The sequence below is a fragment of the Silene latifolia genome, chromosome 1 (genome assembly GCF_048544455.1).
Source record: "Silene latifolia isolate original U9 population chromosome 1, ASM4854445v1, whole genome shotgun sequence".
In the NCBI taxonomy this organism is placed as follows: Eukaryota; Viridiplantae; Streptophyta; class Magnoliopsida; order Caryophyllales; family Caryophyllaceae; genus Silene; species Silene latifolia.
The window spans coordinates 131,304,800-131,315,970 of NC_133526.1; the positions used below are offsets into that span (position 1 = coordinate 131,304,800).

Genomic DNA, 11,171 nt, shown 5'->3' on the forward strand with positions numbered 1-11,171 from the left:
GCGAAAGGTTAACTTCCAAATAGTGGACATTGAAGCTTCCTTCAACATACTTCTAGGAAGACCTTGGATTCACGCTTCCAAAGCGGTAACATCCACCCTTCATCAAAAGATCAAGATCCCACTAAATGGCAAAGTGGTGACAATCACTTCGTCACCCATCAAGGCAATAATCGAAAAGAAGTCGAATAATCAAGTCCTTGCAAATCCAGTATATGAACTTGGGGGCTTTCAAAGCATAAGTGTCAAAGAAAGTGAATTGGCACCCTTATACTACGATCCCTACTTCAACTTGGTGGTCAACCACATACTCAAATCCCAGGGATACTTCCCTGGAATGCCTTTGACCCCTATCCAAAGAAACACCTTCGCACCTGTTTTAGCAGGATTTTCCCTGAAAGGATCCGGCTTGATTATAGAGTAATTATGGTATCTAGTTCAATAAGTTTAGAATAATAATATGAGTAAATAACAAGGAAGAATAAAGTATAAAGAATATCACTTGTATTATTTAGATAAGCTGAGTACAAATTCGTATATATTATTGAATATTCGGGGACTAGTGACAGATAAATTGTAAATAACTAATGAATGATGAATGAATTTACAAATGCTAGATCATGCTATTTATAATTCCATAAGTATTAACGTTGTATTCAATCTCAACGTTCTTCTCAATTGTCGGAGCTGTTACCTGATTAATAGGGTACATTCCCTATTAATCCGGTTGACTCGTTGTTCTTTAACTAATCTTTAGCTTTTCTCCTTTTGCACGTCTTGATTCATGGGAATGATGTAGTCTTATAGTTAGACTTTGTCTTCCTTGAGAATAGGATGTGAGCATTTATCTTTATATAACCGTCTTGTTGCTTTTCAACTTGATCCAGCCTGCTTAAGTATCCTACCAGGCTATTCCGCACTTACCATCAGGCTTTTCTTCTAGGATGGCGTAGCTTGCTTATCCTGTGGTTCCCTTTGTATGCCAAATAGTAGTTGGATTTGTCCGGTCCTCGGTTGCCTCATTCAGCCTTACAGGATCAGGCTAAATTACGGTCAGACCAGGCTAATTTGGGCCTAACAATTTCCCCTTGACATTTTACCCATGCTGGATCAGGCCAGGGGTGAGATGTCAATTTACCGGGCTAAACAATAAAAAGAATCACATTTATTCAAGGACTCTTAGACTTCTAGTGACCGTTAAACACTGCAACGGCTAACTGCATGATGTCATGCTGACAGTTTTGCGTTTTCTAGGGTTTTTGCACCGTTACTCCTCTTCTATAAATGCGGTATTTGTGATGAGTTTATCTTTCACCAAATTTCTTCTACTTTCCTTGCTAAATCTTCTCTAGAATTCTCCCCTATTTCCCAGGAACTCCACTTTGCTAACTTATAATTTCTCATTAAATAAAATTCATCACGCTAAACAAAACAACAAAGGATATGGGAGCCAAAAAGCGTTCTGCTTCCCAGAAAGCTGTTGCTGAGCCTGAACCCAAAGACGTCCATGAGGAGGAGGTGGTTGAAATTGATCCTCCTGCTCGTGCTATAGCTTTTAAATATCAAGATTCTATTTTTTCTGCTCTTCAATCTCTGGATCCTTATTTCCCTGAAGAAAACTTATTGAAAACGAACTATGATAGGGTTTTAAGGGAGAAAAAATTAATTCCTGATTCGACTGAGGTTTGGATCCCTGAGTCTTGTCCAGTCAGAGCTAATTGGGTGTCACCTGGTTGGTTCTGTATTTATGAATGGGCGTTCAAGACAGGTTGTAAGTTACCTTTTACTCCTTTAATGATTGATACTATTCATGCTATGGAAGTATCACCTTTCCAAATCATGCCAATGGTTTGGAAACTTATCCACTCTATTGAGAATTTATGTGCCAAGCATAAACTTGTAATTACCATTAATGATATCAAGGCAGTATATCATATGCAGAATCCTTCTACTGGTCGTTTGAATTTGAGAATTAAGTCGAAAATGTCCTCATTAATCACTAACATGGACTCTGGAGATGATAAAAGCTGGGCAAAGACTTTCCTGTTTATCCGGACTGAAAGTCTGGGGTCAGGCTTTGACTATTTGAGATATCCTCCTTTGGAGAGTGGTAGGTTTCCTGTACTCTTAATTTGCAATTTATATTATACGAAATTAAGATATTTAAGTTTTACCTGTGCATTTTTGGTAATATTTGTAGCTACTGATTGGAACTTCGACCCTCTTGACGAGGAGGCTGTTTCAAGGATAGAGGCTTTTCTTTCTATTCCTTAGGAAGAGAGGGCTTGGCCTGCTAGTCTGGGCAGGGATTTATTGCCCCGGTATATGAAGACTAAGCTGAGTGTGGTTAAAGTACCCAAAGGCAAGCCTAGCTCCACTGCTCTTTCCTGTATGTCTTCTATATGTCTCTATGTCGATTGTTGTCTTCTTATCGCTTCTCTTCTGATATTTATGTATATTCTTTATATATTCAGTATTCAGGTCTTCTGCTAGGTTAGCCACTTTACTTGCCAAAGACTTGAAAGCTGGGGTTGCTAGGATTGCTGAACAGTCCAAGAGCCAGGAGGCTAGTGGGAGTGACAAGACGATTGATGTTTTGGTTTCTGATGTCCAGCCTCCCCAGGAACTGCCCAGGCTAGTATCACCAGAGGTCGTTCAGGCTTCCAAAAGGAGGAGGGAAGCTGTTATTCCTGAAGAGGAAGGGAGAGAGAAAGAGCCTATTCAAGCTCAACCAATCAGGAGTGTCAGGCAAGTGTCTGCAAGGATGGACGATATGGACGCTGCCCGGGCACAGATAAATGATTTTTCTGCTAGTATGTGCGGCCAGCTTTTATCTGCTAATACCCTTGAGTCTTCTACTAAAGTGGTTTCTATCTTGTCTTCTCTTGTGACAAAGGCTGCTGAACTTGCTTCTTAAGCTAAGGAGGTTAGTTGCAAAGGGACTTTTCAATTATTATGTGTTCTTTGTGTTGCTTTGTGTTTGGCTGATTGACTTTCTTTTTGTTTTTCAGTAGGGATTGGATGCTGGGTTGGTTACTGCTTGTCAACTCAAGGATGCCCAAGCTAGGATTTCTGGCTTGGAAGAGAAATTAGATAAAGTTAACCATGAGCTGCACACATCCAGGGGTAATGAGGTAGTACTTCAATCTCAGCTGGGGTCAGCTAGAGAGGCATCCAGGGCTGCTTTGGTTTGTGAGGTGGCTGCAAAAAACGCTGAGAAGGTTGGCAGGCAAGAGTTAGAGGCTGTGAGGGAAGAGCTGAAGACTGTCAAGGAAGAGCTGGCTGCCGAGAAGCAGGCAATGTAGGATCAGCTGAGGAAAAATGAAGAGCTTGGTGCTGAAAAGGAGCTAGTGGAGGCGCGGCTTGCGATCTTTGCTCGACTTCTTTGGGAAAGGCCGGGTTGATGCTATGAGGGATCCGGAATCTAACCGGGCTAATTGGGATCCGGATCGGGATGAGACAGCTCTGGACACCCAGTATCCTGATTTGGCCAATATGGGTCAAGAAGAAGAAGTGGATTCTCCTCCTTCTAAGGAGAAATCTGGTGATCAGGAAATTGTGGATGGTTGTGAGTCGGTTACAGGTTCGAAGCCTGTTTAGATTCATGCTTTTCTTTTTCGTTTTGGCCCATTCAGGGGGGGTGTTCCTGGAATGAATATTTATTAGGTATGTTTTGGCCCATCCAGGGGGGATGTTCCTAGAATGGATAATTATTAGGTACGTGGTAAGGCCGGCTTTTTTGGATGAATAAATATTTGGTCTTTTTTGGTTTCTTTTTTTGTTATGATAAGGTACACTTGTAGTGTTGGATGTATACTGGATCTGGCCAGTTATTCAACTGGATCGGGCCAGTTTTTTGCGCTGGATCTGGCCAGTTCTTTGTGTTATGGGTGGGGTTATTGCACATGCCGGAGGGCTTATGTCCCCTGCCTGTCTGGAGGGCTTATGACCCATCTATGTTGTACAAGCCAGGAAAAGGTTTTCCAGGTTTGTATATTAAATTGAGCTCAATATTTTAAGGCCTGTTTTTGCAACTGAAAGTTGGATATCAGTTGGATATCAGTGGGGTGGCCCCCAATCTTTAGAATTTGTTTTAAGTAAAGTACAGTATGTAAAAACAAATATTGAAGATTCTACTTAGTAAAGGGAAGTACGAGAATATTGACAAGTACTTGGGCACATAATGGAAGAAATTATATAAGGCATTTATTCATATAATGGCAAATATCATACATTTAGTTTCATATCAGGTCACGCAGGAAATGGTAAGATGAAGATTATACCTGGACTAAAAGATATATTTTATATGTGAAATAGTTTTAAGTGTGCAATATTCCAAGCTCTCGGGATCATTTCGTCGTCCAGGGTTTGTAATCTATAAGCTCCCTGGCCGACTATTGAGTCAATCAGGCAGGGACCTTCCCAGGTTGGGGCCAATTTTCCAGCATTCTTCTCTTTTGTGTTTTGAAAAACTTTCCTGAGAACAAGGTCTCCTACCCCGAATACTCTAGCTTTGACCTTGTTGTAGCTTTTTGCAACTCTTTGCTGATATGCTGCCATTCTAATGCTGGCTGCATCTCTTAGCTCTTCCGTCAAGTCCAGGTTGTCCTCCATTAGAGGTATATTACTCGTTATTGTATTCAGGCTGCATTTGGCTGATGGAATGTCAACCTCAGGTGGGATTACTGCTTCATATCCATAGACCAAGGAGTAGGGGGTTTGGCCTGTGGATGTTTTAGGCGTGGTTCTGTCAGCCCAGAGGACCAAGGGGAGCTCTTCAGCCCATCTGCCTTTCCTTCTTTCTAGCTTCTTCTTTATTCAAATTGATTATTACTTTGTTACTTTTGGATTCTCGCCTGGCGGCCGTTAGCTTTTGGATATCCTGGCGTGGAGGTTACCAGGTTGATGTTCCATTGAGCACAGAAGGCTGTTGTTCTTTTTCCCACGAATTGCGTGCCATTGTCGCATACTATTTCAGAGGGGATGCCATATCTACATATGATGTTGTGTTTGATGACTGCCATGACATCCTTTTCTTTGACTTGCCTGTATGAATCAGCTTCTATCCACTTGGAGAAGTAGTCAGTCATTGCTAGCATAAAAACTTTTTGTCCGGGTGCTTGAGGTAGTTTTCCTACTATATCCATGCCCCACTTCATAAATGGCCAGGGTGCGGATATGGAATGTAGTTCCTCAGATGGCTGGTGGATATATGGTCTATGAATCTGGCAAGCTTCGCATTTAGAGCTGAATTCCTGGCAATCGGCCCTCAAAGTGGCCCAATAATATCCTATTCTGAGTACCTTGCTTGCCAGGCTCCTTCCGCCTTTATGATTTCCACAGTATCCTCCATGGATTTCTGATAGCATCTGTTCAGCATCTTGTGGTTCCAGGCATCTGAGGTACGGTTCTGTCTGCGATTTCTTAAAAAGCACGTTGTTAATAATAGTATATGAAGCAACTTTTATTTTGAGTGCCCTGGCATCTTGCTTATTCAGGGGGAGGATTCCCTGTTGTAGCCAATTGTAGTAAGGTTTTGTCCAGGAATTGGCAACATATATTGCGAAACTTTCATCTTGTTTGTTTATTGCAGGTTCTAATAAATGTACAATGGGTATTTTGTCAAAGTCAGGGGGACTGAAGTTGGATCCTAGGGCGGCTAGGGCATCGGCCTGGGTATTCAAGTCCCTAGGTATTTGATCAATATTAAAATTGCGGAATTTTAATTTTAAATTTTGGACAACTTCCAAATAAAGCATCATTTTTGAATCTTTTGCAGTATATATTCCATTTACTTGGTTTCAAATAAGGAGGGAATCAATACGTACCTTTAGGTTTTGTACACCAAGGTCAATACATACCTTTAGTCCGGCTATTAGGGCTTCATATTCTGCCTCATTGTTGGTAGCTTCAAATGCACAGCTTATAGCTTGTACTATCTTATCCCCCTGTGGCGATTTTAGTACTACTCCTAGGCCCGTGCCCCTCATGTTGGCTGCACCATCGACAAATAGAGTCCATTCTAGGTCTGTTTGGTCGTTGGTAAGTCTATTTACTTCTTTTATTAGGTCGGGTTCTAGGGCTGGACTAAAATCAGCCACAAAGTCTGCTAGTGCTTGTGACTTAATTGCTGTCCGTGGTTCAAATGTTATGTTGTATGTGCTTAGCTGCACTGACCATTTGCACATTTGTCCGGACAATTCTGGTTTCCTAAGTACAGACTTGATAGGAAGATTGGTTCTGACTATTATAGGGTGGCTTTCAAAGTATGGTCTTAATTTTGTGCAACTCATAATTAAAGCTAAAACGTATTTTTCAAGTAGGCCATACCTGATCTCTGCATTTAGTAGACTTTTACTTACGTAGTAGACATGGTGTTGTTGTCCGTCCTCTTCTTTGACCAGGACTGCACTGACAGCAGTTTCCGTGACTGACAGATATACTGTCAGGGGTTCGTCTTTGACTGGTTTTGCCAACAAGGGAGGAGAGGATAGATATGTTTTTAGATCTTCAAAGGCAGCCTGATGATCAGGGGTCCATTGAAAGTCCTTGTTTTTCCTTAGCAGATTATAGAATGATTTGCACCTTTCTGACGATCTTGTAATGAACCTGTTCAGTACTCTTTGTTCTTCCCCGTCGCTTTTGTATGTCTTTGACTGTCTTTGGTGGTTCTAGCTCCAGGATGGCTTTGATCTGTTCAGGGCTGGCTTCTATTCCACTTTTTGTCACCATATAGCCCAAGAATTTGCCTGCTGAGACTCCAAAATGGCATTTCTGTGGGTTGAGCTTCATATTAAATTTTTCCAGTATTTGGAAGGCTACTTCCAGGTCTTTGATGTGGTCTTCTGCCTTTTTTTACTTGACTACCATGTCGTCTATGTAGACTTCCATGGTATCTCCTATTTGATCTTTGAACATCATGTTGACTAACCTTTGATAGGTTGCACCTGCATTTTTTAATCCAAAGGGCATAGCAGTATAACAATATATTCCTCTTTCAGTGATGAAGGCTGTATTTTCCTGATCTGCGGGGTGCATCTTTATTTGGTTGAATCCACTATAGGCATCCATGAATGTCAACATCTCGTGGCCTGCAGTGGCATCCACCATTGCATCGATGTGTGGCAGGGGAAATGGATCTTTGGGGCAGGCCTTGTTTAGGTCGGTGTAGTCTACATAGACTCTCCATTTGCCGTTTTTCTTTTGGACGACCACTACATTTGCAAGCCAGTCGGGGTACATTACTTCCCTGATCATTCCCATGTCCAATAGCTTGTCAACTTCTTGGTTGATGATTTCATGCCTCTCTGCAGCGAATTTTCTTCTTTTTTGCTGTACAGGCTTAAAGGATTTGTCAATATTTAACTTATGGGTTATAATATCAGCATATATACCAGTCATATCAAAATGTGACCAAGCAAAACAAGACATTTTAGTTTTGAGAAAGCTAACCAGATTGGGTCTGACTGAGTCAGGTGCATCTGACCCTACAAGTACCTTCCTGTCAAGGGAATTCTGGGTCCAGAATGACCTCTCCTGTTTCCATCTGTGATTGTGCAATATATTCTTTCCTGACAGGTGACTTTAATTGCTATGCGAGGGACTTACCTGACTTTGAGGGTTTCAAAGCCTGGGTATAGCATTCCTGAGCCGTCCTTTGTTCTCCCCTGATGGTGGTTATCCCCCATTCGGTAGGTATTTTCACACATTGATGGTATGTTGATGGGATTGCTTTGATGTTGTGGATCCTTGGTCTGCCCAGGATTACGTTAAATGAGGATAGGCAATCCATTACCCCGAATCTTTCATAGGAAGCCACGCCTTCCACATAGGTTGGCAGGCTAATTTCTCCCAGGGTGTTCTTTGTTTCTCCGCTGAACCCAACCGGGACGCTGGATTTTTTGATGATTTTCTCTTCATCTATCCTCATAGCTTTGAGGACGTCAAGCATCACCAAGTTGATTGAACTTCCCCCGTCTATCAGGATTCTTGATACCTTAGCTGTGCCAATTTACATGGTAATTACCAAGCTGTCATGGTGTAGTTCTGATATTCCCTGCAAGTCTGAGTCATCAAAAGTAATAGCAGGTAATGACTTAGATCTAAGAGGGGGTTGAAGTTTAGACTCCCTGGATATTCTTTTGGCAGCCGAGCTAGTTAAACCACAGATTTCTGATCCTCCATTTATGAACTTGACTTCATAGATGGGGGGAGAAGGAGGAGGATCTCTGTCGTTCCCTGAATCTCTCTTGTTTTGCCCTTCATCTCTGTTCTTGGCTGCTGGATTAAGTCTTTCAGATAACCTTTCTTTAGGAGGTGATGTGACCATAATTGGCGCATATTTAGCCCCCGAATTAGCCTTGTTTCCATGCTTTTTAGTGCTTATTTGGGTCATTTCTTATCTTTAGTTCCTTGTTTTGCATATTCTTTGAGATTTTGATCCCTTGGTAGGAAAGGAGTAAGAATCTTGCATTTTCATGGCAAAACGAGACTAAATTGATCGAATTCAATGACCAAGCATCAAGGAGAGACAAGATTAGAAGGCCTTTGTACATATCATAGTAGAAGAGCAATGTTGAGGAAAGATCCTTGAGTCCCCAAGGAAATCCCCAAGGAATTTATGAAGAAAAGGGAAGAAAAGAAGAAGTTACTATGTTTGATCGACAATCCGAGCGGATTGTCAACAATCCGCCCGTCCAGCCCCTGCACAATCCGAGCGTCCCGTGCCATAATCCGCTCGGATTCCCCCTCAACAATCCGTCCGGATTCCCCAGAATCCGCTCGGATTCCACCGCCCAAATCAGGCCGTCCCGACCTTATTCCACCCGGATTTCTTCACAGCACGGATTGTCTTCTTCATGCTACGAAAAGAGAAGCCCTTCTCTCAGAAAATACCGGGTCCTCCTTGCTCAACTTAAAAAGTGTAATTACTAGTTTAGCCCTTAGTTAACCCTAATGCATCCTCCCTAATTTCACTATAAATACCCCATTAGGCTAATTAGAGGAGGATGTTCTTCTTATCAATAATTAGTGTAGTTAATATCAATCAAATCTCTCTTCAATATTGTAATCAAGTATTAATCAAGTTTTAATCCAAGTTTTAGTTCTTTAATCTCTCTTTTGTTCATCCTTTATTTTGGGTAATTGAAGATTATTTGGGTTATTATTGGGAGATTGACAACCTCTCAATCTAGCATTCAAGTACTTCTATTATTCTTGCTTTATTATTGGAATCATTAGTAGGTATACTCTCTTAATCCCTTTTTAATTATTGTTAATTACTTTCATTTATTCATCATGTTTCATATTGTTAGTATGATTGACAACCTTGCTAGCATGATCAACATGATAATGAGTGAGTAGTCTCTTAGCTAGGGTTAATGGGTGATTAGGGGAAACCAACATGGGGAATGATTCATGCTTAAATTAATATGCTTTCATGTTTTATTTGCTTGCTTGTTTTGATCTCAACTCATGCACATGTTATATTTGATGAAATGCTAAGCCTATGAATCCTTGCATTTACTATCATCTCCTATCCTTTTAATGAGACTTGTAAGACATAACCCAACTCGAGTCTCATTAGACCATGCATGTTGTTGAGTAGGGAAGATTAAGTCAACTTGTAGGTGTTGTACAATCTAATCGATTCGGCTCCGGGACCCAAACTTTCCTAGGATTGTAAGATATAACCCAACTCAATCCATCACAACAATAATTGCTTGCTTATAATTTGAGAACATGTTTGTATGATCATATCCCATGATTCCCCTATGATCCCATGACACCCTAGTGCCTTTAATCAATTGTTTACACCCCTTTAATTCATCTTGCTTGTTTATTTTCATTGCTATTCTAGTTTAGTAACCTTCTACATCAACCCAATTTGTGACACCCCTTAGACACCACTAGTTACAATAGAAATCTCATTTCAACTCCCGTCCCTTGGGATCCGACCTTTACTTGCCTCTTTACTAATTGTAGAGTTGCTTGTTAAGCTATAAATTGTGTTTTGATTCGACCGTGACCAACGACCACATCTTAATTTGTGAACACTTAGTGGGATCGCATCAAAAATGGCGTCGTTGCCGGGGACGGTGTTTTTTGACTTAGATTTCCTTTTTGTTATTAGTTGTGTCTTTCTTCACCTTGAGGAAGTAAAACTCCTCAAGGTTTGTTCTAATTGTTTTTGAGTTGTTTGATATTTTGCATGTCTAGAAGGTTACAAAGTGATTTGTTACCTTTTGACCGTGAAATCGAAAGAACCTTGACGAACAATAGGAGACTTGTTAGGAGGAATTTGAGAGGTGTTAGTTAAGTTGTTCAACCCACTAGTGAGTTTGTCAATCCTTTCGCAATAGAAGGAGAAGAAAACCCATTACACAATACCCCACAAAATCCACCTACAATGCCAAAATTCTCGTCACACTCCGTACCCACCGAGGAGAATCTACCAAATGGTACTCCTACACCGCAACATCTCACCGGAAATTTTATTGCCATGTCCACCTTCATCCAACTTGTTGAGAGGAGCCAATTTGGGGGGATGCCTAGTGAGGACCCTCATTCTCATATGGAAACCTTTTGCGATTATTGTGATGCTATCTCTCAAACGGGCGTGACTCAAGACCAAATTAGATGGGTCTTATTTCCTTTTTCCTTAATCGGCACCGCAAAGCAATGGTTGAAGGGCCTTGATAAGGCCACCCTTGGAATAGATTCTTGGAAGAAGTTAGCTCTAGCTTTCTACAAAAAATTCTACCCACCGGAAAAGACCAACATGCTAAGAGCTCAAATTACGGGTTTTAAGCAAAGGGATGAAGAGTCTTTGTATGAAGCTTGGGAGCGGTTTAAAGGTATTTGTCGCTCATGTCCTCACCATGGACTTAGCGAATGGTTTTTGGTACAACAATTTTGGAATGGTTTATATGAAGATTCAAGGAACATTCTCAATATGGGATTAAATGGAATGTTCACCGAAGTTGATGACAATCAAACATGGAATAAGATTGAGGAAATGGCGGTCCATAACTCACAATATAGTAGGCCTCGCAAGGCTACTAGAGGAGGAAGGCATGAAGTGGACTCCGTTACTCAATTGGGTGCTCAACTTAGTGCTCACATTGACACAATCAACTTGAAGTTTGAACAAGCTATGGCTAGACTTGAGGAAA

The 11,171-nt window shown here is 41.2% G+C and overlaps 1 non-coding gene across 1 annotated transcript; it reads right to left on the reverse strand.

Moving 5' to 3' along the window:
* Positions 1 to 10,777: 10,777 nt before the first annotated feature.
* LOC141618581 (small nucleolar RNA R71) lies at positions 10,778 to 10,884 on the reverse strand. Its single transcript, XR_012531435.1, has one exon. It is a non-coding gene; the product is annotated as a small nucleolar RNA R71 (small nucleolar RNA).
* Positions 10,885 to 11,171: the final 287 nt, after the last annotated feature.